Source organism: Lissotriton vulgaris, chromosome 2_1 (genome assembly GCF_964263255.1).
Source record: "Lissotriton vulgaris chromosome 2_1, aLisVul1.2, whole genome shotgun sequence".
In the NCBI taxonomy this organism is placed as follows: Eukaryota; Metazoa; Chordata; class Amphibia; order Caudata; family Salamandridae; genus Lissotriton; species Lissotriton vulgaris.
The window spans coordinates 528,321,984-528,349,956 of NC_141687.1; the positions used below are offsets into that span (position 1 = coordinate 528,321,984).

At 39.6% G+C, this 27,973-nt stretch overlaps 1 pseudogene; it reads right to left on the minus strand.

Annotated features, from left to right (window-relative positions):
* Positions 1 to 550: 550 nt before the first annotated feature.
* LOC147730691 (E3 SUMO-protein ligase KIAA1586-like) lies at positions 551 to 27,943 on the minus strand (annotated as a pseudogene).
* Between the last annotated feature and the right edge of the window lie 30 nt (positions 27,944 to 27,973).

A 27,973-nucleotide genomic window follows, 5' to 3' on the forward strand; every position in this document is an offset into this window, starting at 1 on the left:
TATAATTAAAACGTTAAAATATAAAGGGGATCCTCACATACACTGGAATAGCTATTAAGAAGGATTCTTGAGCTACTCAAAGGCCATCAATGCCAGGATGATGTGGGTAGACAAGAACATGTTTTACTGTCGTGTTTAGGGTCTGAGGAACAAAGTATAATTAGAACACTGCCATAGGTAGAAAATACTTCAAACCTCATTGAGTATAGGACAGGAATAATAAAAAGTTTACACAGGAATAGAAAAAGGAATCCTTTGAAGGAATCCAACTAGGGAGTAGATCAGTGGTCGAAATGGGGACAAAAAAGTAGGGGCACTGTGGGCGGAGACTCAGGGGGCGGGAATAGGCAGAGGATTGGATTAGTGGGCGGAGTCGGAGGTGTGGCTAAAAATAGCAAAACATACCAATTTTTAGTGCATTTGACATTTCACTGACCAGTTACAGCTTATAACATTATTTAATTCAAACAATCGATACACATGTTTATTTAAGGTTTAATATATAAGTTGTTTATATTTAATTCATTTACAATGTGGGACATGTTTCCAATCACAGAATATTCCAAATACGCTTATAAGTGGAATCATAAGCCATTTGTCTCAGAGCCATGCAGTTTCTTTCATTGGCACTTCTCCTCCCTTTTTCTAACCATTTCTGAACATAAATTCAGGTTTAAATTCTATGACAGGAGGCCCCACGATGTTTTTGACATTATAGAAGACAGACGATTTATTGATATTCTGTTCCGCAGTGGTGTGAGCACATCATTCATTACACTAAAGCCCCATTCACATTCAGCAGTTGAGGTACAACAGGTGTTATAATGTGCACTAATGGGTTCAGGCTTTCAGGGATGCAATTTTTATTTTGTTTGTACTCTCTGAAACCAAGGATGTACTGCCTAGTATCAAATACATGCAACCTGCTACAAAGGTTTTGTAATTCTCCCTCACCGTATAAGATGTCTACTGGATCTGGCCAATAAACTGGTTGTAGGAGTTTCAATCTGTGTACTAACTCTTTGTATTCGATTTGGTCATTGTTTGTGGTTATGCATCTCGAAAAATGTGATGCATTAGACATTGTCATCCTTTTTCGCTGGTTATTTGCTAAGCTCCGAAAGAACTGTGCCCTATTGATGCTAACGCAGCCTTTGTTCTGTTGCAGTCCTACATCATCAAACTGCATCCGTTCAGCGGCATTTAATGCAGTTGTAGCAAAGGGCCCAGGTGCATCAGCCATTGATTCAAACACCAAAATCTGCATCTGTATTGAGCGATCGGCCTCATATATGGTCATATCACACCGCTGCAGCCTTCTGGATAGGTCACCCAATTCTGTGAGAGCATCATATAATATGCCCATATTTTCAACAAACACCAGGGAGGTTAATAAACGGTTTAAACCATCATATTTCCTCTGCTCAATGTCACTCCTCATTGAGTCTTTGGAAGATTCCATGAAATGTTTACTAAGTGCTCTGTAGTTATTCCAAACAGCTCTCACAGATCTTTCACTTGAGGACACCCAACGTACATCTAGCACCTTTCCAATTGCCAGAAGTCTTACTTCTACCTCCAGAGCACATTCCCCAAGCTCTCTCTGATTTTTCGGAGAGGCATGGTAGGTGGTATAAAGTTTATCAAAAAAAACTTTGAGCTGATTAATGTCTGTGACTTCTTTACAAACATCACCCACTGCAAGCTCCAGCTTGTGGTTAGCACAGTGCAATACACTCAACTGTGGATATTTCAGTTTCAGAAGAGTTGCCACACCAGATTTCCTACCTATCATGTTGGAAGCCCCATCTGTTACAAGCTGAACCAAATGCATTTTTAAATACTCATCAGTAAAACCATGTCTCTGTAAGCATGCAAGAAAGGTATCTAAGATTATATCTGCTGCTGTGCTTGGCAGGTCAACAAGGTCTAAGAAAAAGGTCAGTGGCTCATCGTGTTTATCAATACATGCTCTTACACAGATAATTAGTGTGGTCAATTTACTAACTGTGGTAGATTCATCTATCATGAGGCTTATTTTTGATTCATTCTGCAAGATTCAATCAATCAGCCTTGACCTCATTGTAGCAGCAATATGGTCTATTATGTCAGCACAGCTGTGATCTGAATGCAAGACTCTGCCCAAGTCTGCACCATTCATCTTTTGAACATCAATATCAGAAAAAGGGCACTCATGTTTGCCTATTTTGTATGCAGTTCTGAATACACGGCATGTCTCTTCCTGTACTTTCATTTGCATTTTCAAATTGTACTGTGGAATACTTTCACGGGCCCTCTATTCTAAAATAGCTAATGCCTTAAGATGACAGGAGCTATTCTTATGACGAAATATTTTTTTCCGCAGAGAAATTTGCTGCTTGTCTTTAGAAGGGCCATATGGAATTACCAAGCAATCTACCCATTCCATGGGAAAATGCACACCTTGACTTGTTTCTGTTTTAAGATTTACCTTCTTGCACACTTTACATCCAAGCTTGCCTTTGGAAAATAAGAGCCATGGATACTCTGTACGTTTCATTTCAAGTTGTTCAGTAGACCAGCAGGCTGGGTGATCAATTTGATCCATACTCTCCACCACATTTCCTTGGAGGAGTATGTGACTGTCGTTAGTGCCACAGCCATCTATCAATACTTCGTCTTCAGAATCAACTCTTCTCCTCTTCGCAGGCATCCTGACACTTTCACTTGTTTGCCTTTCAAAACCCTGATTTGCATTTGTCATTGGTCCTTCCGATCTGGAGCCTAGGGACTTCTGTGTTTCGCGAGATGTGGCTGGAGCATTTTTCTTCTGCAGCCACTGAAGCATCTGCATAAATAATTGTGTAAATGCATACATTTTAAAAGAAGCACTGTACCAAAACTCATGATTTATTTTAAATGCTGGCTGTCGGTACGAATTGGGATTTCCCACAAAACAATTTAAGAAAGAGTCCTTTTCATTTCTTAATTCCACGGTAAGAACTATATTGAATATTAGCCGTTTGACAATGAAAACCAAGGTGTAAATTAAAATGTGTCAGCCCACACTTAAGGCATTTACTTGAAAAATATTTTTACATGCATTTATGCAATTGAATAATGGGGGAATTAAATGCTACTTTGTTTGTATCAATGAGCAGGTCCCAATAAATGTGAGGGAGTACATTTGGATTGTCTCAGAACCTGGCTGAGGGTCTTTACCTCTTTAAAACTTGATGTTGAAATTGAAGATAGTCGAATACTGCAAAGCTTCTGGGTAAGCAGCAATTTATGTGGCAGGCGGAAGAGATTTAGGAAGCACCCCTACTTCCGAGATTCTGTGACAACTGTGCTTTGCGGCCTATGCCATGACACTGATTTGCCTTCGATCTAGCAGTAAACCTGATCCCTTTCTGGCCTTGCAGTGCCGTCTTTTGATGATGACCCGTCTTTCTGGTTTGAGAACAGAAACACCCTGCTCCGGTTTCTGGTGAGTGTCTGTAACAGCACGGTCTGAGAAATCTTTCAAATAAAGAAGGGAATGATAAATAAAAGTTAACATGAATTTGCTAGAAAATACTGATCATTTTGCACTGGTATCTACAGAATGGGAACTGCTCAATTTTAAATAGTTATATAACTCAATTCAGGCACAAAAAAACTGCAAGACACCAGTAAATCCTGGTTTAAAGACCACTATTCTAACTATTGAGCTCTGCACCCTCTAATAAAGCAGGGACTACTTGAATGGCCAAGTAAACCCCCTAGATGTCATATTGCAGTACACATCTTATAGCAGCTGGGAAACCAGACATGGAACATAATAAGTTGATAAGTTCTGGCATAAAGCATTTTAGTTAGCCGAGGCAATGTGTGCCCACTAGTTACATTTAATTAACACTTTTACCTCATTGTCAGTGTTTTCTGTGCTGGGAGCACTGTTGACTAGGTCATTCTGTGACACTCAAGCAAAGCAGAGTTGTAGTCCTATGCACAAGGCCAGCATTAGATGTTCAAACATGAATGGTAAAATATCCTAGTTTGCAGATGTTTTCCACATAATTATAGCTCTGCCGTATTTTTCCACATGATACATCTGCCGCATAATCTGATGGTTTTATCAGAAAAAAATTGTTTGTTGCTCAAATGGATCAAAAGTTACTAAACAACGTGAATTGTGTTGCTGTGGAGTGGAAGGCGGTGTGCAAAGGTTGACTGGTCACCTTTCTCACTGCTGCTTTGGCATGTTACACTGGGATTAATGAGGTGAAAGCTTTCCAGAGACTGTTAGTATGTGTAAAAATGTCAAATTAATAAAGTATCAGAAAATGTACTATATAACCCTGCAGTCTTTTTTTGCTTCATAATATAGTCATACCTCCAACATTATGTTGTCCTCCTTTGCTGCATAATTGCTGTGGGTCCAATGCACGTAGCACATGCTAAAAGCGATTGTGTATGAAGCAGAGATACCATAACGTTTGTGAGCTTAGCGGCATATTTATGGGAATGGTGGTGCAGGGCAGCACATCATGTTACTTTGCTGCACTGCCCTGTATCACAGGGAAAGGGCAAGAATGCATGTTATTTATCCGTGGCTTTTAAAACATGACTTGGAGCTTTGCATTGTGCAGGTACCACATTGCAAGCATACCTACACCCAGCACTCCCCTTGCTACCCCTCAATTCCTAGCATATCATTACCCTGCTTTTAGCATACCCGGACCCAGCCCGCCCTCGCCACCCTCACTTCCTGGCAACACTCATTACCCTGCTTCTAGCATACCCACATCCTGGCCTCCCCTCGCTCCCCCTCACTTCCTGGCATCACTCATTACCCTGCTTCTAGCATACCCACATCCTGGTCTCCCCTAGCTCCCCCTCACTTCCTGGTAGTTCTCATTACCCTGCTTCTAGTATACCCAGATCCAGCCCTCCCTCACCACCCTCACTTCCTGGCATATCATTCATTACCCTGCTTCTAGTAAACACGGACCCATCCCTCCCTCGCCACCTTTACTTACTCCTATCAAGCATTACTCCTGCATCCAGCCCTCCCCTCGCCCACCTTGCTTCTTCTGGTATACCCGGCCCCGCCATCTCTACACTTCTGGAGACTTGCCGCAGATCACACGGGCAGGCAGAGCAGACTGCAAACTGACCAGGGGGCACATAGGGCGAGCGGGCATAAAAAAGGCTTGAGGGGCATCAGCAGAGTCTCTGCACTGTAATTGCAGGTTAAGCTGCACGTCTGGATTGAGATAGGCAGGGACAGCATTATCGGGCCCCTACCAGCAGCACAGAGAGCAGTGGCAGATCGGGATAGATGCCCTTCGGTGGAGCAAAATGCCAACATTTTAGAAGAGTAAAGAGGGAGATTTTGTTTAAAATAACTGGAAGAATGAATTTCCCCCATCGACTTCTGTTGAAAGCAGAGGCCGCAGGCAGCTGAAATCAGTGCTTAATTTGTCAAATAATATGTGCCGGGGCTCAAAGTTTTTCTCAAAAGCTTGTTAAAAGTGCTGCCGAATGCAGGGTTGACAGTTGTGTCCCCTACCACCAAACACTCCCTGTGCCTTTATTTTACTTTTGCAGGTTCTTTTTCATCCCTGCTTTCTGCTCTTGTCTCTATTTTCCAGTCCTCTTTCTTTACACTTATTCTGCCTTTCTCTCTTGTACTGTTTTAGTCCCCAAAAACGGGTGCTGGTGGCCACCACCTGCAACCACCTTGTCAAATTAGGCAACGGAAATGGGAGGCCTGATGACAGTATGAGACTTGACTTTGCCTCCTGCTTTGTTTTATTTTCAAAAGTAAGCAGCCCTTCATATAACTACAATCAGCAATTATGCAAGGAAAGCATCCACTTATTAATAATTTGTGACTAGAGCTAAGCTGGACATTACTTGGAGATAGTGCTAATTAAATCATGACTACGTGATGTTTTTGGTTATGGCTGTTAGCGGCACTATTATCAAGATCCCTGTATTGAAGTAAAATAAGAATGAGAAATATGAATGTGCATGCATCAGGAGAGTTGGATTGAGCTCTCTAGGTCTCATACAGGATGGAAGTGACGTTACTAAATAAAAGAACGTATAGTGCTACAGGAGCCTGTAGATAGGGATAATAACAGAATTAGAGTGATGTGATTGCTTCTTATCACCGGCACACTACTTTTCAGCACATGGGCTTTGCTTTGACACGTGCTATCAATTGGGAACACAGAAAAGGCTAATTATGCAGCAAACAATGAGAGCAGGGTCGGCCCGTGCCTGAGGTTTTACCGATGCCAATGGTTATGACAGTGTGAGCCGGTGCAAGGAGTAAATAAAAGCCGGCCTTGAGATGGATGTTATTTCTATACTCTGCCCTCTGCATATAGAACTGCAGTTGCTGGTGCTTGGACTGGGACATGGTAACAAGAGAAGAAAATGAATGAGAAGCCATGAAGTACATAATATAGATCAGCAACTACACAAGCCTTCCCTTATCCCAGCTTGCTAATATTCACTTTACATGCAGTTATTTATATACATGGGTGACTCCTACTTCCCATCTCCAAGCCTGTCCTCAGGGAGCAGGAAAGGCCTCCCATCAAACTTTTTGGTCTTAGGGGTAGGTTTAGAGAAGGGCATAGGAGGAGTGCCACCGTGTGAAAGGAGTTGAAAGACGACAAGATTCTGTGACAGAGGAGTGTGTGAGGGTGAGTGAAGGTGGAAGCCAGAGAAAAAGCCCTTTGTTCCAGGGAGCTCAGATAGGCAATTGAAATATTACTGCTGCATTGCGTACAGATAGACCTTCAAGAGCTACTGGCCTACCGTACAAAGTGGGAAGGGAGAATGCACTGCTCAAGGTGTGGGGGATTGGGGGGGGGGACTGATGTCCTAAGCCTGTCCGAACGTTGAATATTGTTGCTCGGACATATAGAGTGCGAGACTTCATTGCAGCATTTACTTGCATCTTGCACACACTGAAGCGAGTCAGCAATAATATTCTATACGAAGAGCCTATCATATTTCACACTGACACTGTATACTGTTTTATTTGTAGCTGTGTACAGTACACTTTGCAGTATGCATTAATACTGAGAATCACTCAAATGCATCAGTCTGCAAAACTAAATTGTCCCCCCCCCCCAAAAAAAATTGTCATTTATTAACAGTAAAACCTTTAAATTGAATATGCTTTAATTGTGGTGGTCTCTGAAGCGGTGCACTTGAGTAAGTTTTCACTAATTCTTTACTCCTGTAATCTCTACCGAATGTGAAGTGGTGAACATATAGGGCGATATGAGTCGGTGAGCCTGCTAGTGACACAGAGAGCAAGGTAAGCAGAGAAGTGAGACGAGAAAGAGACTTGCTGGGAAAAGCAGAGAATGAAGTGAGATAATTAAAACATTAATGGAAAACCATAGGGGAAAGGAAAGGTGGAAAGAAACAAGTATTGGGACACAAAATGTTTACGTGAAAAGGAAGTGGAAAAGAAAAAGGAAGGAACAGGCAAGGAGGATGGCAGAATAATACAAGCTAGTAAGAAGCAGGGGATGGAGTGAAGAAAAGAGAATGGTTTGGAGATAAAAAACGAGGAAAGGCAGAGAGAAAGAAGACAGAAGCAGCAAAGAAAAGGGATAAGGAGAATTATGCACCAGGCGTTTTATTCCCCCCCACTTACTTGATGTTTAAGGAGTTCGGCTTCAGAGGCAGTCCAGGCTCCTCATGCAGGCCCCGGTTCAGCGAAAGGGCAGAGCTGTAAAGGAGGGGTCGGGTTTCTCTGAGCAGGGACGGAGAGTAATTTACAGGAGAGGCTGGTAGGGCTGGGTCAACTTTTCAGTGGCTGGCTTGCAAGCAGATATATAGCAAGTCAAGAAGTCCCCCAGGTGGCGTCCGTCAGTCTGCTTGATACCAAAGAATCATTGTCACAGGTCACAGTGAGGGCTGGCAGCCTTGTGAGGTGTGAATCACGGGCTCACAGTAGCCGCAGGGCCATCAGAGTAGCCGTTTTTGCACCATGCTACACTGATGGCCCTTTCAGTCTAACTTTGCAGGCCCATTAGACACAGCGGGGAAGGGGAGGAGGTCGGGCGCACTACAGAGGCCTTCTGAATATTCACGTTGCACCACTCATGCGAGGAAAAAAAAAAAGGTGTACTTTTAAAGTATGGCAATTTTACAGTCCCCGGTATGCTCTTTCAAAAGTAAGAAGTAGTGGAACGGACTAACATAATTTTAAGAAGTAGGGGCATGCTGTGCCCTTCCGTCCCCGCCCACTTCTAACGCTGGAGTAGGTCCTTAAATATTGCATGCAGCTACGTAAATATGGTTCATGAAATGATTTAAGACCAATTCATAATAAATACAAATTGTTTGTATGTTTGTTTTCCAAAGTGTACCCAACACCTTATGGAAGCCTACTCTCACAGACTCAAACTGAAGCAGAGTGCTGTTCTCATTAAACAACAATGGAGAAAGTGTGCTTTTAGATGAAATGGGAAAAAGGGATATAACAGCAAATTACTTCTCCTATGTTAGTGTCACCTATCGGTCTGACAAATACATTGGCCAACTGTTTGTGCTGAGGAACATCCTTTACAACGCAACTTTTACAACGCACTTCCATTACAACGCAAGTGCTTTTACAACGCATGACTTTACAACGCATGCCATTACAACGCAGATGTCATTACAACGGAAGTCTTTACAACGTAAGTATAATGATTTTTTTCTATTTTTCTATTTTTTATTTTTTTGAAATAATTAAGGTATATTTTTTAAATTTAAAATTATAAAATGATTCATATCCTTTTAATACTCAGTAACAAATAAAAAAATGTATTTATTATTTTGATTATTTATCATTAAATTATATATTACAATTAATATTCCAGTAACATTTTTATAAAATGAAAAGATACAATTAAAAAAAAAAGGAATTTAATAAATAATTTGATTAATTTTAAATTACATTTATTAATACAATTAATACTTAAGTTACATTTTAAAAAAATGAAATATGAGTACATTTATTTTAATTGATTTAATATATGTATGTATTTAAAAAATAATACTCAAGCAATAAAAAATGAAGGTATATATTAAATAATTTGATTACTTTAAAATATTATTATTAATAAAATTAATACTCAAGTAACTTATTTATTAAATGAAGTATGAGTTAAGGTATTTTATTATATTTAATATAATTATATACATATATTAATTTGTATATTTTTATATTTTTATTTTATAAAATAATATCGTTTATTAAGTAATGTAATGTTTAAAAAAATGTAAATTTAAATGAATTATTAAATTCATCTTATTAATATTCAAATAACATTTAAAATATTAATAGAATATTGATTAATTAAAAGATAATTATAAGAAAATATTATTTTTAAAAAAAGAAAGAAAAAAAATATTTGTAGAAAATGAACAAATGAATTAAAAAACATCTATATTGTTAAGAAATCTAAAAAATTAAAATACATTTTTTTAACATTAAAAAATGACATTTTCACACGCTTTTCTATTGAATTCAATGGAGACTTTGGTCCTTCATTTATTTCCATAGTTGAAGTTATGAATCCCGCAGAACTACTTTGCAAGCTGCTAAAAAGATACAAGAGAGAAGTTTTGGATGGAAATGGAATAAGCATAGAGGTAAGTAATATTTATCATTATTAACTATGTTGTAACATGTATAAATATTTGACATTTAGAATAATTACATTATAAAAAACAGAGAAACAATAGTTTTCATTTAATATTTTTTATTTAAAAAATTCGGATAGAATAAGAATAATTTTATTCAATTTTGTATTATTTTAAAAAAATATAAAGTGTAAAGAAACATTAATAAATAAATGTTTTAATACATTTATTTCAAAAAAATAGTCCTTTTTTCATCTTTGTGGCTCCAGATGACGTCGATGGAGGAAGCAGCAGGAAGCTGATCTGCGCTCAGGTAGGAAACTCTTTAAACTTTATTTATAAACATTAGAATGTTAATTAGGATATATATATATTGTAAAGAAAGGATAAGGAGAGGTTGCATATGTTAAATGTAATGTTTACGTTGTAATTTCAGCATGTTAGTAGAGTATGCCTTTGTCAGGTCGCTATAAATAATAGGTTAATGTTATTTATAGATTAATTTTCTTAAAGAAAGGTGAATGGTAATGTTATTTTAGAACGTCAGACTATTTATTGATTTAAGAAAAGTTATAATTTAAAATGCATTGAAAAAATATATCTAATAGTGCATCGAATACATGTATTTGGAAATAAATTGGTGATCGAGATTGACAGATTGCTGGTTTCGTGGATTTTTGATTATTTGGAGATTTCGTTGGTATGAAGTTTGTTTTCAGGAATTGTGGTTTTTATGGCGTTTAAGAATTTTGAACATATGGGCTTTCGGAAAGTTATGAAACCTTGCAAGATGGACATAGTAAAAACATGGATTTCTAGGACTTAGTATTATTTTCAGGATGGAGTTTGAAAGTTTTTGGATTTCATGCACGTTGTTTTACTTTCAGGATGCATATGAAATTTGGAAACCTTTCCAGATTTATATTGAAAGAATATGGATTTCGTGGACTTTGGATTACTATCAAGATGCACATGGACTTTTTAAATCTTTCCAGGTGGATTTGGAGAAAACATGGATTTCGTGGGCTTTGGATGACTTTTAGGATGTATATGGACTTTGGAAACCTTTCCAAATGGACTTGGAAAAAACATGGATTTTGTGGACTTTGAATTACTATCAGGATGCACATGGACGTTGGAAACCTTTCCAGATGGACTTTGAAAAAACATGGATTTCTTGGACTTTGGATTACTATCAGGATGCACATGGACGTTGGAAACCTTTCCAGATGGACTTTGAAAAAACATGGATTTCTTGGACTTTGGATGACTTTCAGGATGCACATGGACGTTGGAAACCTTTCCAGATGGACTTGGAAAGAACATGGATTTCGTGGACTTTGAATTATTTTCAGGATGGAGATGGAAAGATCTTGGATTTCGTGGACCTTGGATTAATTTTAGGATGCACTTTCAAAGTAAAAGGATTTTATGTGAAAAAGGAAAATATTTTTAACATCCTTACATTGCTTGGGTTATTGGATTTTGCCACCAAATGGATTTATTTGGGGGAAACAAGATGAAGAAAAAGAAAGAAGACAACTAAAGGTAAGCTGACCCGACGTTAATTTTTTTAAAATAATTTAGAAAAATGTGTATGCCAATTGAATTGAAACGTTTATATAATTTAGGTAAAAGCAGGAAAGTAAGGTGTAAATTATATTTAGAAATGTAGAATGTTAGCAACATTATCAAGATAGTCTAAAGCCACACTCAATGAAAACTGTTGTAGAATAGCCAATAGTCTCTCAGACATTTCCTTTGATTTTTTGGAAATGCGTGGGTTTAGGCTACCAGTTAATGTTTGAGAGATTCTCATGTCTTGAAAACTTTGCTCCTTCTTCAAAGTTTCCAAAAATTAATAGAAGTTAGGGTGTGGTTTGCCAATTGTATGGTTGAAGGAGTTATGCCATCCCTCTATGGCGTTGTTTGTTTTTGCTTCTCCTTCTAAACAGCTCGTGTAGCAGTTCCACCACTCAACATTGAAACGTGGTTTCCTCTTGCGACCCGATCTGCTTAGATGCCCAATCAATGTGTCCTCAAAATATTTTAGTAAGGGTGCCAATTTATCTTCATTTTCGTTAAAAAACGTCAGATTTAGTAATTGCAGTGTAGTACTCGTCTACACTTTCAGGAGGAACAAAGCAAGGAGCTGTACGTTTTTTTAATTCGAACTGTAGTTTGCTATCAGTTGAGTAATCTGCAACCAGGGATGTTTTTTGTAGTTTACGCCAGAATGCCTGGGAAAAATGAAAAAACATCCCTGAATTTGGGTATCCGTGTACGTTTTAGAGATCACATTGATCATAGTCAATTCAAAATCAACAATAAGTGTAGGTTGCAGATTGCTTATCAGGTAGCAAACTACATACTAAGGGAATTACATTGTGGTTAATCTTTGTGTGAATAGTGTAAATTTGGGTGAAAGCATGGGGTGTACTTTTAAACGTCCCATCCATCATCCAAATTTCACTGTTCTCAAACTTAACAAGGTTGGGGGGTGTACTAAAGATAAGAATACGTTTATGAGGGGTTTGGTTGCCATGCAGGAGGAAAGGTTAATTAGAAAAAGAAATAGTGAGTTCATCAGGAATTTGAATGTCAGAAAAAGTATGAGGAGTTGAAGTCTGTGTATTGCTTGCCTTCTTTTGTCTTTGTATAATTCTTCGCAAATTGGGATTAATAGGCATACTACTAGCAACATGACTGGGAACATGCTGTGCAACCTCTCTTAAAATAGATCCAGTAGTGTCATTGGAGGTGCATGCAATTTCTTTCATTTCATTTATTGTTTCTCTTACTTCAATCTCCATTGCAGCGGCAGAGTGGTTATGATCTGTTGTTTTAATAATGGTTTCACCATGGGTAACCGCTCTGCCACTGCAATGGGATGAGTAATATTGCACACACCTCCAATGTCTACGTGGTTCACTTATCCTTTATTTACAATATATATCCAGCATGTTTTAACAAGCGGTTTCCCTTTTTAGATTTAATGTAGGATGCAGTTTCTTGAGTTGACATTATCTGTTAAAAAAATTGAAAAAAATAATTTATTTGTGAATTTTTACATGTTACTCTTAGACTACACTATCACACACTTTCCCTACTGCTGAACCTTTGTGGAGGTAGAATAGTAAATTACAAAACTCTACACTATCCCTCACTTTTCTTACTGCTGCATCTTCCTGAGGTTTGATTAGAATGTACACTCCTACACTATCCCTCACTTTCTCTGCTGCTGCACCTTCTACGAGTTAGAATACTAATTTATACCCCTACACTATCCCTCACTTTCCTTACTGCCACACTTTCCTGGAGTTAGAATAGTAAATTGCACCCCTACACTATCCCTCAATTTCACTACTGCTGCACCTTCCTGGATTTAGAATAGTAAATTGCACCCCTACACTATCCTTCACTTTCACTACTGCTGCACCTTCTTGGAGTTAGAATAGTAAATTACACCCCTACACTATCCCCACTTTCCTTACTGCTACACCTTCCTGGAGTTAGAATAGTAAATTACACCCCTATACTATCTCACACTTTCCCTACTGCTGCACCTTCCTGGAGTTAGAATAGTAAATGGTGCCCCTACTCTATCCCATACTTTCCCTACTGCTGCACCTTCCTGAAGTTAGAATAGTAATAGGTACCCCTACACTATCTCACACTTTCCCTACTGCTACACCTTCCTGGAGTTAGAATAGTACATTACACCCCTACACTATCCTTCACTTTCACTACTGCTGCACCTTCTTGGAGTTAGAATAGTAAATGACACCCCTACTCTTACACTATCCCATACTTTCCCTTCTGCTACAACTTTATGGAGTTAGAATAGTAAATTACAACCCCTACACTGTCATTCACTTTCCTTACTGTTGCACTTAACAGGAGTTTAAATAGTAAATTACACTCTTACACTATCCCTCACTTACCCTACGGCAGCACCTTCCTGGATTTAGAATAGTAAATTACACCCCTACACTATCCCTCACTTTCCCTGCTGCTGCGCCTTTTTGGAGATGGAATAGTAAATTACACCCCTATAGTATCCCTCACTTTTCCTACTTCTGCACCTTCCTTAAGTTATAATATTAAAGTATGGCTCTATGTTTAGTTTTATACTGTTGTATTTTGATTTGTTTTACCTTTTTAGTCTGGGCTTCTTTCCTTTTTCTGTAAACTGTGTTTTTGGTCTTGGCTTTGCTTTGCTTTTCTTTGTTAGGTAGTTGAGATTCTGCAAAGATTGAAAACATAAAAAATGTTATAGTATGTTTTAATTGTTTTAAAAAGTTAAGATAACTGTATTCCTGTGCTCTATCTATCTTTTTGCCTACTGCTGCACTATGCTAGATTTATATTAGGAATTTACACCCCTACACTATCCCTGACTTTCTCTACTGCTGCACCTTCCTGGAGTTAGAATAGTAAATTACACCCCTATACTATCTCTCACTTACCCTATTGCAGCACCTTTCTAGAGTTGGAATAGTAAATGGTACCCCTACACTATCCCACACTTTCCCTACTGCTACACCTTTCTGGAGTTAGAATAGTAAATTACATCCCTACACTATCCCACACTTTCCCTACTGCTACACCTTCCTGGAGTTAGAATAGTACATTACACCCCTACACTACCCATCACTTTCCCTACTGATGCACCTTACCTTAAGTTACAATACTAAAGTTTTGCTCTATGTTCAGTTTTATACTGTTGCATTTTGATTTATTTTACCTTTTTAGGCTGGTCTTTTTTCCTTTTTCTGTAAACTGTCTTTGCTTTGCTTTTCTTTGTTAGATAGTTGAGATTCTGGAAAGATTAAAAACAAAGAATATTTTAGCATTTTTAAAATTCTTTTAAAAAGTTCAGATGACTGTATTTCTGTGCACTATCTATCCTTTTGTCTACTGCTGAACTATTCTAGAGTTTGAATAGGAAATTACACCTCTTCACTATCCCTCAGTTTTCGTACTGCTGCACCTTCCAGGAGTTACAATACAAAAATATTGCTCTATGTTTAGTTTCATATTGTTGCATTTTGATCTGTTTTAGCTTTTCAGTCTGGTGTTTTGGCTTTTCCAGGAAGTTGTTTTCTTTGAATTGCCTTTGTTTTGCTTTTCTTTTAAAGGTAGTTGTGAATCTGTAAACATTGATAAGAAAAAATATGTTATAGTATGTTTTTATTTTTTATAAAAGTTTACATCACTGTATTCCTCTACACTATCTATCTCTTTGACGACAGATTCAACTCACTGGATTTAGAATAGTATATTACACCCCTACACATACCACACATTCCCTACTGCTGCATCTTCCTGGAGTTAGAATAGTAAATTACACCTCTAAACTGCTACACCTTCCTGGGGTTAGAATCGTAAATTATACCTCTACACTATCTCTCACTTTCCCTAATGCTACAACTTCCTAGAGTTAGAATAGTAAATTACACCCCTACACTATCCATCACTTATCCTACTGCAGCATTTCCTGGAGTTAGAATAGTAAATGGTACCCCTACACTATCCCACATTTACCCTACTGCTGCACCTTCCTGGAGTTAGAATAGTAAATTGTACCCCTACACTATCCCACACTTACCCTACTGCTGCACCTTCCTGGAGTTAGAATAGTAATTGGTACCTCTACACTATCCCACTCTTTCCCTACTGCTACATCTTCCTGGAGTTAGAATAGTACATTAAACCCTTACACTATCATCCACGTTCCTTATTTCTGCACCTACCAGGAGTTTGAATAGTAAATTACACTCTTACACTATCCCTCACTTTCCCTACTGTTGTACCTTCCTGGAGTTAGAATTGTAAATTACACCCCTACACTATCCCTCACTTACTTTACTGCAGCACCTTCATGGAGTTAGAATAGTAAATTACACCTCTACACTATCCCTCACTTTCCCTACTGCTACACCTTCCTGGAATTAGAATAGTAAATTACACCCCTACGCTATCCCTCACTTACCCTACTGCAGCACCTTCCTGGAGTTAGAATAGTAAATTGCACCCCTACACTATCCCTCACTTACCCTACTGCAGCACCTTCCTGGAGTTAGAATAGTAAATTTCACCTCTACACTATCCCTCACTTCCCCTACTGCTACACCTTCCTGGAGTTAGAATAGTAAATTACACCCCTACACTATCCCTCACTTACCCTATTGTAGCACCTTCTTGGAGTTAGAATAGGAAATTACATCCCTTCAATATCTCTCACTTTCACTGCTGCTGCATCTTTTTGGAGTTACAATATCGTACATTTTACCTTTTTAAATATCGTCCCTGGTATTTTCGATTAAGCAACTTCTCGTTATTTTCTTTTGTTATTTATCTGTATGGAAATGGTAATAATTTACTTTGCATCAGTACAGGTTATTTACGTTTTACAAATTTATAAATATTTTTTAATATTTGAAAATTATTACCTTTTGGATATTGTTGGTAGGATGTTTGGCTCCTTTTTGAAAACTCTGTTTTCGTGTCTTTTATGGCTTTCACAAATTTAATTTTTTGGCTGTCGAAAATATAAATTGGACATTTGCTTATTTTTAAATATAAGTAGATCGATTATTTCTTAACAATATTTAAATACATTTCTGATACTCGAAAAAATGTTTAACACTGTGTCCCGTCACATTTAGCGAACTTGTTTTTATTAATTTGAATTAATATGCATCGTGGTTTTTTAAATGTTACCACTTTTAAACAAATTGACTTATTCTGCTATTTTACTTAATTTGCAAACTTTTGGTTAATATTTATAGGTACTTACATATCTGTCTAAATTCGCTTTATTTTTGAAAAACTTGCTTTTTAGATTCAGCAAATTATGGAAAATCTGTAATGTAATTAATGATATAATTTAGTATTAATCCTTAGTTATTAAGGATTAATTCTTGTTATACTTCTATTTCTTTATAAACTTACTTGTATGTGTCAAAATATCGCTTTTTCAATGACACAGGGTCGTCGCTATGTAACAAGGTCAGAGGGTCAGTTTTTGGCGTCTGCTTTCTCTGGTAGTTTTCAAAATGGTGTCTTGCTCGTATTTATAGTTTTGTGTCAGTGTGTTCTTAATTTTTGAGAAAGCCTGCGTTTTAAAAAGCTTTTAAAATCATTTTATTTGCTGTGTAAACATGCAATTTAAAACATCGTTCTTAAAAGTGTTGTTTTAAGTTTCTAATTCCGTTTTGGCATCCATTTTGTTTTCAGTGTTTTGCTGTTACATTCATGAAAAGAGTTGTAGGACTATTTTTTAATCTTCACTAATTAAAATGGCTGATATGTGTCTGTTATTTGTTGGTTGTTTCGGAGAGTTATTTTTATTTCTCGTTCCTTTTTTAGAAATGATATTTCGAAGTCGTGCTTATTTTGTTTAAAAAATGATATTTTAGAATATTCGTGTACTTTTTTTAATACTCTAGTATTAATTTTAATACTTTAGTATTAATTTATTAAAAATGCTTTGCTTTTCCTAAAATTTATGTACAGTTAAGTAACACATTTTAATACACTTCCCCACCCAAAACCCCTATTTTCCCTGCATCCCGTGCCAGGTTTTATTTAAAAAAAACAACAACAAAAAAGTTTCGTATTTGCGTTATATGTGTTTTCGTTGTCATGGTACTTTTCCATTACTTTTAATATTTCGCGTTGTAATGGTATGCGTTGTAAAGTCATGCGTTGTAAAGGTACTTGCGTTGTAAAAAATGCGTTGTAAAAGCATGCGTTGTAATAGTATGCGTTGTAACGTCATACATCCGTCTGCGCTGCTTCTGTATTGATTTAAGGGCACACAACAAACATTTTGTAGTAAAAATTATCAAATAAGGGCCAGTTGTACAAAGCTTTTTTGCAGTCGTAAACGGCCTGATTCGCTGAATCGGGCCAATTGTGACCGTAAAAGAGCTTTTCACAATGTACAAAAGGCAAATTGCAATTCTGTAACTTGTTACCGAATCACAATTTGCATTTGTTACCAAATACCAATTCGGTATTTGGAATGGGCGTCCCTTCCATATATCGAATCAGAATGGTATGTATGAATGTTTTGCGACCAAATTCAGGTTTGGAAAACAATAATAATTTACCACCATTTAAAACTGGTGGTAACCCATTCGCACAGAGAAATGGCTCCCTTGGCCTTCCCGTTTGAGAATGTTTATTTATTTATTTTATTTTATTTTTTGAAAAAATATTAGTCCTCATTTGCCACCTAGGTTTTAAATGTGCAATCTGTAGGTTGGAAAAATCGTGCTGCCTCAGTTTTTTCAACTGGTAGGGACAGAAATGGAGCGCAGACCTCATCCCTCAGCAATAGTGTTTCAACCTCCAATGATCGCCGGAATAAAACCTTACGGAGGTTGCAGGAATGCAGCCAGGATGCTGGTACGAGCATCTGAACACGGCTATGCGACTAGGTCCCTATTGAATATATTAAACTTAATTGAAAGTGCCAGCTAGCTCAGAGATCACCAGAAAGTTTCTCGAATACACAAGAAGGGATTATTTTCTAATAACCGCATAAACATGACAAGAATAAGAAATCAATCTCTAGAGTCGCGGAAACAATAGATAGCTATTTCACTCAGTCAATCGTGCATGCTTCGTTTCACCAGAGGTGCAGAGAAATAGAGAGACTGGTGTTTTCAATAAAAGTATTTATTGAACAGTCTTCTTTCTCAAGCATAAGAAATGAACTGCTCCAATCATAAGACTGGTTATAAAGTACAAGGCATATAATACAAAGAGTATTATAAAGTAGTACTGAAAAAGCATGATATGGTTTCTAAGCCCTATAAAATAACATAAAATACATACATTAATAAATAAAGACTAAAAGTACTCAACTGGTGCTTCTAAAATACGCCTCCCCCTGTGTACCTAACCTAGGTCTAGTACGAGGGAAGAAGTAAGTGAGGTGTAGCTTAGTTTCAGTATTCTTTGTCAAGAATCTATTCCAAGAATTCTCTGAGGGTCTAATCAGCTCCGTAACCTGGTTTTACAATGAAAGACGATTTGTATCTCTCTCTCAGGACTCTATTGCCCAGCAACCCGCAAGGGTAGCCTGGAAACACTGGAGCTGGATTTCTCGGCAGGAGAAAAAGACAGCGTCTCTCTCAGTGCATCAGATGGAGGGTCGGCTTCCTTCGGCACTTGCTGCTGCGAGCTGCGTCGGGCAAGTAGATAGTCGAACTGCTCCAAACCACAGTGTGTTTGCTTGAGCAAATGTGGGCATATTTATACCTTGAAGGTGCCGAGTGTGACGTAAGGTTGGACATAATAATGTCATCAAAGACTCTTCTTTCAAAACTCCTTGATTTCTTGGATAAATTAATATTCAAGCAAGGGGAAGTCCCTGACTGCTGAAGGTGGGTTTTTCCAAGAAATTGTTGTGGATTCTAGGAACTAGTGGAAGTAGCCATGCCGTATTAGGGCTGCATAGGCGAAGTCTAAATATGGTTATGGTTTCTATGCCTATATAAGGATAGGGTGATTTATACCTATATATGGGCATGAATCGGGAAAATTACACTAGGGTCCTAGATTCATATACAACAGTAAATGCATCCCATTTTCTTTTAAGAAAACCGGGCTGCATTTAATTTAAAAAAAAGATTGCTTTATTAAAAAACAGTCACGGACGTTGTGGTCTGCTGCCCTCAATAGGCCACCATCCCTGTGATGGCCGCAATTCCATATGGGTAGTATATTGCAAACTACCTCATTAATATGCATGAGGTAGGTCTATGTGCAAACCACTAGAAACCACTAATCAAACTCAAAAGAACTTCAAACATTAGGAATTCCGATTGCTTAACTGGGATTCTGACAGAATCGCAATTAGGAAATCTGTATTCCTAATGTTTGTATATCTGACCCCATGTGTTTTAGTCGGAGTGTCAGTTTTCTCAACTTTATACTTGAGAATTGTATTTCATTTGTGATATTTATCACATAGCTACACACAGATCCAGTTGTGGCTTGCCTCTGCAGCATCCTTATTCCTAAGACCCATGTATCTCTGGTTTAGAGACACAGAAGTGAGTAAATTGACAATAAACTGACATTTTCTGATGATAAAGGACGAAATATTACGTGCTTAGTTGAAGTGTGCAAAATATTACTATCCCAGGGATTGATGCTGAAACTGGGAAAACTCAAACGCTTTGCAAATCAAGTTTACTATTTAGGACACAATGCATGTAGTACAGAAGAGGACATGTTGTAAGGTGTATTGTGATTTGTCTTTCTTAATCATTTTTGTACAGAAATAACTCTCAGAAGACTATGAATCGCACATGTGTTACTCCTTTGCTTTTTATTCGTTGAAAGTGCTTGAAGATGCGCTGATTACAAGGGACATGCTTGACAATGTTGAGATCTCCAGGGATAATATGTTTTGCTCCCTTGGGAGACCTAAAGTTTTTTTTTACGCCCAAGCATGAAAGGATTAGTAATTTAGTTAATCAGCCTGGGTAGTTTCCTCCTACCTATGCATATGCTTGGGCTAGTGATTCTGTAGGAATACATTTGCTATGCATTATGGAGCATATACTCATGTGCCCTGTATATGTGCCTCCCTCTTGCAAAAGACTAATGAGCTCTGGGTTATCTTATGAAGCACTTTATGTGGGTCCTGAGGTGGTCAGTGACTACTGGACAACATACATTGCAGATACGGTCATTTAAGACTAATCTCCCAGGGCCTTAGATACTATCAAACCTCAAGCGGATATCCAAATCGCTTCCTTTAAATACTTGACGCTCCAAAGGTCAGTAGGGCAAAATGTCAAAGCTCACTCTAGCCAGTGGTTGAGGGCAGGGCACAAGTCCTATAAAAAGAAGTGGGGGGAACTAACCAAGTAAGACAATATGCAAATGACCTTATGCCGGCACGACGTAGCGCTATAAAAGAAATAAAATAGTGCTATTTAAATTATTTGTGTAAGTACTGGAACAGACTAACACATCTGACAGTCTTACAGTGTCTGCATTTATATACAGGGTCAGAACAAAGGCAAAAGCATGCCTCTCTTAAGTACCTGTGAAGAGAAGGCAAGCTGAGTGCCTTTGTTTCCCTCTGTGGCATTTACATTTAAATGTAAGGTTCCAGGCGGCTCACGGTCAGCATATACAAACAAAAGGAGGCCGGATGGCCCTAACTTCAGCCCAGCTGGAGGTGAAAAAAAGGCTCCCTGGCTGTCTTCACATTGCTGCTGGGAATGGAAAGAGGACAACATGCAGGCGCTGCTGAACATGTCCCGGTATCTGAAAATGACACGCAACAAGTTCTGCATATTTCTGTGGGGCCCATCTTCTTGTCAGGGCGGGGTGGAGTCCACCCTGTGAAAAGAGTGGGGGGACGCCGTGTACCTGAGTGTCCCCCCGACTCGAGCCCTGGTTGAGGGTTTGAAATTTGGGTACGACATAAGAGAATATTTACAGGAAACTCAATTTCCAGCCAGAAGTATATCTTGAACAAAGCATTTCCAGTGCAATAGATCTTGCATTTGCAAGAGTTCGAACCATTGGCATTATAATGGCAATGTCTTTTACCCATGTGTTTTTCTTTTGAGTGTTGTGGGTGGATGTGGTGTACTGTAATTTGAATTTCATTTATATATAGTGCTAACAAGTGAAAAGATGAGCTTGCAGTGCGCTTAGAAAAGTAGGAAGCAGGACGTGTTTGTTATTTAAAACGGTGAAAGTGACAGCATTTTACATCTACCATTCTAACAAGTAAAAAAGGCCAGCCAAAAAAAAGCACATGTGAAACAACAACTAAACAGCCTGAATACTAAAATCACTTACAGCACAAAGCCAATGTTAACAATGGATCAAATGCATTCCTGTGTAAGCTTTCAGTATATCCTAAATATGTCTTAGGAAAGACTTGGGACTTAAAAAGGTGTTTGATTTCAGACCCTTATCTGCTACTATTTTTTTACCCTAGAGGGCGCATCTGCACAATAGACAAAATAAGGTTCTACCTTACGTAATCTGGTCACGTGCTGCTGTGAGGTACCGTTCCTCGTCAGGTAAGGTATAGTGTTGGTTTAAAGTCTGTCTGTTTGCTGTAAGTGCCAATATACACAATTTTGAACTCAAAATGAACTCCCAATTTTTGTAAAACAGAAGTGCTACGAAATCTGTGGCGCTTGGTACCAAAAGAGGGGGCATAGTGGGGCAGCTTCACCCAGAGATTTCAGGTTAAGTGTAGCTGTTGACTACATTTCAGGAGCTATCGCAAACTGACATTTAAGGGGCTGTCAGAGGGAGCATGGCTTCTGATGTGGAAAAGTAGATCCAACCTTAATATTGATGTGTTTGGGTAGGAGGATAATTTGTATGTGGAGCCACAGTTTTCTGGCCAAACCTAAAGAAGACGGTCAGACATTAATTCAGTGACATCCTCTCGTAAATGCAAAATTGTTCATTGGCAGGGTTGCCCTCTCTCATGCCAGAGCCACTGCAGCCAAAACCGGTTAGCTTTTTTATGAGCACTGTAAAACATCTAGAAGTGCAGTTAGTTTTGGAAAGTGTGATTTCCAAAGTAACTTCTTGTGCGCCTGCCAAAGATTCTTCTGTGAAAGTACGTTTAACATTGGCGTCTCCACATAATCCACCATCTATTACCAGTTTCAGTTTCGCAGTCTGGCACTCCATGACAGGTATGAACTGTGTTTTCTTTGCTTCTTTCTGTGGCTTTATTGGTACTGGTTTTTTAATTAATTTTCATTTCCACCAATCTCCATTTCCTCCGCTTGTGATTACTCTACATTATCTCTACTTCCTCGCCTTGGCCATTACTTGTGAAGTACGTACATCAAGTACCAACAAGCAGTGTTGTGAGGGTTAAGCACCACAGTCTGTCACTAGGAGTCCTGTGAGACCCCTTTTGGCCAAATATGGTACGTAGGTGGTGGCGGCGGCCTGAAAAAAATGTTATGGGGCGTTGGGGGTGAGGGGGAAGCACCGGTAGATTAAGGGATATGAATCAACACGCAGTGTTGTGGGAGGGGTGAGGGTGAGGCACAGGAGATGAAGTACAGCCAATCAAATGATGCGACCAAAGTTTCATTGCACAAGTAAACAGAACAGTTAACACGCAGGGGCAGGCTAACTAAAAAAAGTTCTCACTACGTACAAATAACCTGAACAGTAAGAACACATGTAAGAGGGGCATTCCTCATGGGAAGATACACATTTTCAAACAAAGGGATTACTGAGTGTATTCACCAATAAAAATCCAGCATTTCTAAACGACAGCAACAGAAAGCAATGAAAAGATGGCCGTTTATTCAAGCCCCTATCTTAGATACACTATCTCTCAAAGAGACAGCACAAGCACTACCTAGGCGAGACGTAAAAAGGGTCTTTTATTCACAGTAGGAAATTATTGCAGCTAAAAGTATACATACAACACAGCACAAGAAATTAACACCACTTTCCAGGGCTACGATACCACCACAAATCCATGTACAACCATATCAATAACGTAGTCAGTCACCATTCTACATTCTCAAGTTCAAAGGTTGAGCTGTCAAACTGGCTTGAAAAGTTTTAATATCCAGGTCAAGAACTGACAACTTCTTAATTTGAATTGTTATTTACATTGTTCATTCAATGGGAAAGAATTGCCAAACATGATGATCCACTGTATGAAATGTCTTAGCGGAAGGCGGTAAGGGGTGAGTCAAGTTCTCATGCAATCAGTTCTCAATATGGTGACTTCAATGTTGTCAGTATTGTCATTGCATAGCTCAAGGGAGATCCTGCCCATTCAGGCAAAAACTGCAAACATGCAATACTTACTTTTTGAAAGTAGAAAGGTTTGGCCTCAGTCTTATCCCAATAGAAATTGAGCATAGTCCGCCTAAGCATAAAACAGAAGGCCATAAGAACATAAAAGCTGTTAAACAATGTAGTATCAAGGGTAATACCGTATAGAAAAGTCTTAGTAGTAAGAGAGACAACTTGAGCGTGGGCGGTCAGGATGCTTGCAAGACAATCAAATAGAATGGTTTAGAAACTGTATTGAAAGTGGCCAAAAGATCCAACAAAATCAGAGACTTCCCAATGTTGTCCAAAGTCCAGTAAATGTCACAGATGGATGAAACAAAGACAGTTTCAACACTATATGAATAGTAGATCTGACTGATGAGAGTCGAGAATGTTCAGAACTTCTCAGACTTGGCAAGCTGTTGACAATTATTTTGGTGTTTTTTGCCTGGGAAAGACAGCAAAGAGATGGATTTATTTGCCAGCATTGTAGGAGCTGCCATGGGCTTCTTTAACAAGGAAACTATCAAGACTTTCTTTCTGAAGTTAGGCATCAGATAGAGAGGCATTGAAAAACCTGATCAAGCAAGGATAATAGAAAGATTTTAATAATTTTCATAGGACATGGGTTGAGGCGGGAGGAGAGGAAATCAAATGGATTTAATCTGCAATAAATTTTTTGCAGGAATAGCATCGTCCTTTGTAGGGACTAGCAGCAAAGCATTGAAAATCAAAGATCACGCAAACTTTAAAATGTTTGCTGTCCTACTGGGGTGTAATTAGTACTAGGATGCCCCTGGCGCTCATAAATTCACGTATGTTTACTGAATATAGGCTATGATCAGCAGCAGTGCTCAAGGTTTAGGTGTTGCTAGGTGATGCCCAGCAAAACCCAGCGAGAAAGAGAAGCTGAGGTACTGTAATTGGGTTGATGTTGGCATGGCAGGAACTAAGTGTATGATCGTCCATCTCACCCAGAAATCTAGTTGTCTCAAACTTATCCTGAGGGACATCAGCAAGCAGATTGTCACATCCTCAGGAAAGGATATAGCAGGGAAACCATTTTGTACAGCATTCATTGTGTCCTCCTTAGAATACCATTCCTCTAATACAGCCTCACAGTCATACCCCAAGAAAACCAACACTCAGAATGAGAGGTAAGTGGCCAATTTATGGGTGGGGGTGAGACTAGATGAATTTTACAGCCTTGGGCTTGTAGATAGCATCCTTTCAGAAGAACAGTTAAAAAAGTCTGTCACCCATTGCTAATATCTATTGCCCACAAGTGTCACTACCCCATCACCAGATGAGAGAGGCAGAAGTCATCCTTGACAATGGTAGAAATCCACATTTGGTAAAACCCATAGCCAAGACAGGTGGGTGATGTCCTAATAAACATCAACAAATCATTAAATGTTCTGACCATCAACTTAATTGGCCGAAAAACAAAAGGCAGGACAGAAAATGTTGAACCTGGTATGAGGGCACAGCTTTCTTTGTATTGTAAGGAACCCACAATGCGCTGCAGGTTTGTGGAGCATTAATGACTAGGAAAGCACTCACACCTTCTTCCTCAGGTTGCTTGCGTCAAGAAATGTTAGAAGAGTTAGATAAATTAAATCAACCTTCGCTAATAGTCAGAAGTGGTTTGGCTGCAAGATGCAGCTCCAGTGATTTGGCACTGAACACCCCCACTGCTCACCAGTCACCACTGTTGGTGTTCTCACGGGCATTGTCCAAGTGTGCATTTGCTCCCCCTCCAAGCTCCCATAGTCTGGACACAAAAGGGTAATCCAATCAAGCATTAAGCAGAGTGCAATTCAACTATGCCATTTAAACCTCCACAGAGGGTGCACAGGAGGATGGGTATCAAAGTGTGGGTCATTCTCATTTGTTGTTAGGAGGGCTTGGACTACAATGTGTAAGAAAGCAGTCTCAGTGCTGCAGCATGATCTGATGCCAGACTGGTAGTCATGCAGGAGATGATTATCACTCAATAAAGGCGTTTATAAAGCGCCTGGTTATGCCTTCCGGCGTGTCCCCGCGCTGTGGAGAAGAGGCTGATTCAAAGACAGTAGAGAGAAGCCACAGGCCCTACTCATCCTATAGGACTATTCAGGGAACAGGTGAGTTTTTAGAAGACTCCTAAATCTGGTTTCTGATTGTTCCAACCTCAGGCAAAGCAGGAGTTTATTCCAATTTTGCGCAGCTAAGAGGCGAAAAGAGCGACCACCCATTCTCGCTTTCTTAATCCTAGGGATTACCAGCTGTCCTGTCCCACCTGACCTCAACGTTCTACCCGGTACATACCTAGTAATCAGGTTTCCCAGGTACATTGGAGCCTTGTGCCAGAGGATACGATGACAAATGAGAAGGGATTTGAACAATACCCTTTTCTTAACTGGGAGACAATGAAGAGCTTCATGGGGTGATTTAGACGCTGCCCTTCTGGGTAGTCTCAGGGTCAGACGAGCTGCTGCATTCTGCAGAATTTGAAGCCGCCTGAGATTCTTTTCTGGAGCACCCAGAAAAAGGACATTCCCGTAATCTAAGCGGGAAGTAACTAGAGCATGCGTCAGAGTCCGCCTGGCCTTTAGTGGTAGCAGGTCTAATGTTTTGTTGAGGGTTTTTAGTACACCAAAACATTTCCCCACTAGCCGGCGGATATGTCCTTCATAAGAGAGGGCCGAGTCCACCCAGACTCCCAGATTTTTGGCCTCTTGGTAGGGTATAGGGGTGGGGCCCAAACATTGTGGCCACCACTCTGCGGACCAGTAAGATTTGTCTCTGCCAACCACTATCACCTCTGTTTTGGCACCGTTCAGCTTCAAGCAGTTTTTATTCATCCAGGAGGCAAGCTCCTGCATGCACTCCTTAAAGTTGGAAGCCTCCGCCGATGGAGCTTGGGCTAAGGAGATCAGCAACTGAGTGTCATCAGCATACGATACTAATTCCACTCCAAACGCCTGCACCACCTCAGCCATGGGGGACAAGTATAAGTTGAACAAAGTGGGTCTCAGGGCTGAGCCCTGAGGAACCCCCTGCTTAAGTGCCACCTCTTTGGACTGAAAGGATCCTCGTTGGATCTGGAAACTGCGCTCTGTCAGAAAGGATTTCAGCCAGCCCAGCGCAAGACCCGAGACACCTCCTCTGTTCAGACACTGCAGCAAGGTGAAATATGCTACAGTGTCGAACGCCGCACTGAGGTCTAGCATTATCAGTGCCATGGTGTGTCCCGCATCTACTCTTTGCCTGATGGTTTCTGTGGCTCTTAACAGAGCGGTTTCAGTGGAATAACCCGCCCGGAACCCTGATTGAGAGGGATGCAGAAGCTTAGCACTCTCCATGCTTGCTGCCAGCAGGATATTGACCACTTTCTCCGCTACCTTCGCTACATAAGGCAACAAGGAGATGGGTGTCAGATTTTCGAGGATCTCATGGCTGAGAGTGGTTTTTTTCCTAATAGGTAATATCACTGCTTTTTTCCAGGATGCTGGCAGCGTGTGGGATGCAAAAGAGATCTCCAGGACATGCCTAATATACGGCTCAAGAGTCTCTAAGCTCTCTCCTAGCACCTTGGGAGGGGCTGGGTCGCTGGGGGATCCAGACTTAATGCTGAGACAGATGTTTCTTAAAACCTCTGGAGGGGGGACTGCGAAGCAGTTCAGTTTTTGTCCCACTACACTGTCTCTAGGCACTTCCTTAAAAGCCAGTCCACTCTCTAGATTGCTAGTAAAAGAAGCGTAGATATTCCTAACCTTCAGAGAGAAATAGTCCGCTACTCTGTTGCATTCCTCTACTGAGTCGTTACCAGGGGCATTCGAACCAGCCACCGTGGAGATCTCTTTATAAATCCTAAAGAGTTCCTTAGAGGAGTTCTCAGCCTCTCCTATTCTGGTTTTATAATGGGCGGCCTTAGCTCCTCTGAGTAGGACTTGATATTTCCTCTGTCCTTCTCTGTAGAGCCTCCGCTCCTGCGTTCTAAACTCCCTTCTCCAGCTCCTTTCTAGTCTCTTACATTCTGCCTTAGCCGTCTGCAGGTCGGGAGTGAACAAGGGGGCAGATTTTCTGACTCTCCCAACAGATTTCTTCAATAAGGGAGGTGCCACTTTGCTGAGGGCCTGTAAAATAAGCTCATTTAGGTTTTTACTTGCACTTTCACTGTCCGACCCTCCCGGGGGGCCTCCTCCCTAAGCAGCATGTTGAAGGTGTCTTGCGAAAAGTTTTTCCATTTTCTGCAGGGAAGGTTCTTGGTCCCTCCCTTCAGTGGGACTTCCATGGTTATGGCCATACTAAAAGGCACCAGGAAATGGTCGGACCAGGGGACTGGAAATGGTGTCCCTACCTCCACACCATCCCAGCTGGCAAACTCTGGGTCTAGCAAGTGGCCTAGTTGGTGGGTGGGGACAGCCGACTTAAGATCCAGCTGCATGGACTGCAAGTCCTGACGTAGCTCGACCACCTCCTTATGCAGAGCGTCTTCAAAATGCATGTTCATGTCACCCAGCGCAAGAATTTTGTTCCGCCT